This window comes from Ostrinia nubilalis, chromosome 16 (assembly GCF_963855985.1).
Source record: "Ostrinia nubilalis chromosome 16, ilOstNubi1.1, whole genome shotgun sequence".
In the NCBI taxonomy this organism is placed as follows: Eukaryota; Metazoa; Arthropoda; class Insecta; order Lepidoptera; family Crambidae; genus Ostrinia; species Ostrinia nubilalis.
In genome coordinates, this window is record NC_087103.1 from 7,584,988 (window position 1) to 7,586,253 (window position 1,266).

At 41.0% G+C, this 1,266-nt stretch overlaps 1 non-coding gene across 1 annotated transcript; it reads right to left on the minus strand.

The window, feature by feature from the left end:
• Positions 1-880: 880 nt before the first annotated feature.
• Positions 881-952, minus strand: Trnam-cau (transfer RNA methionine (anticodon CAU)). Its single transcript has one exon. It is a non-coding gene; the product is annotated as a tRNA-Met (tRNA).
• Between the last annotated feature and the right edge of the window lie 314 nt (positions 953-1,266).

A 1,266-nucleotide genomic window follows, 5' to 3' on the forward strand; every position in this document is an offset into this window, starting at 1 on the left:
TTGGATTCGGAATACAACGGACGCCTGAGCCGCAGTCGTAAAGAGTCGTTCTGAATCGTCTGAACGGGATATTGATGATAATTCCCTTTTATATCCAATAGAAGAAAAAGGGACAGCGATATCAAGCCCATATTCGCTCAGCACTTAAACGATGTCTTCAGGTCAATTCTATTAACGTCAGGATGTCGTTATCACTAGAAGGCGGTGATCTCTATTTATTGTGGGCCTTGCAACAACTTTCAGTTATCTTTGGAGTAGGTACGAGTAATTTTAACATAAGTAGTACTTCGGACGCAGGTTGGCCGTAGTAAGGACAATCTGGTCAGGTGGGGATTCTTGGGTGGCTCAAACACGGAGTGCAGGTGCGGTTTTGTTTGTTCCCCAGTCTATGAAGCACATGATATCGTGCCCTGAGTGCCTGAGCAACTGCACTCAGGAGGATTTAATGAATGCTACTGACAACGCCACTCTTGTAGCGGAGTTTTGGGCTGACACTGTGTAGGTTTGTTGTCGACACGATAAGAAGAAGAATTAGTACCATCGACGACAAAGACACATTAAGGCTGAGTTGCACCATTTGACTTTAACTTTGACAATTCACATCAAAAATCTGTCAAACTCAATACAAAAAGCACCGGTTATCGTCATAGTTACCGTTAAAGTTAGGTGGTGCAACTCAGCCTAACAGTACCTATTTTTTATTGACATTGCTTGGTTATAAAGCGCAATAAAATGAAATCTTAAGTTTATTGAATAAACCTATTTACAACTTTCAATAGGATATGCAAAAAAATCAGACAAAAAACCGTTTGTTAACAAAATAAATAGTTTGCAAACAGAAAAAACAAGAGCTTAGGTATTGAGCTGGATTTCACTCGTGTAGCAGAGCGTGGTTTCGATCCACGGACCTCTGGGTTATGGGCCCAGCACGCTTCCACTGCGCCACTCTGCTGTTGCTACACCAGACTGAAATATTTGACAAATCTCTACGAAAGAGGTGTGCGAAAGCTGATTGATATGTTTCCGAAACGAAAAAGAAAAACTTGAATAATGTAGTTAGGTATTTCTAGACGTACTAGGTATAGTTTCTTTCTACCTCGATGAATTTCTTCCACCTCTTCTCCGACGCCGTTCATCCAGTTTGACAAAATGTTTTCTGAAAATAAGTAGTCATCTACGGCAACAATGACTCCATCATTTGATGAAAATCTCTGACCAAACCATTTTTTCAGGTTTGGGAATAAGTGGAAGTCGCACGAGGCAAGA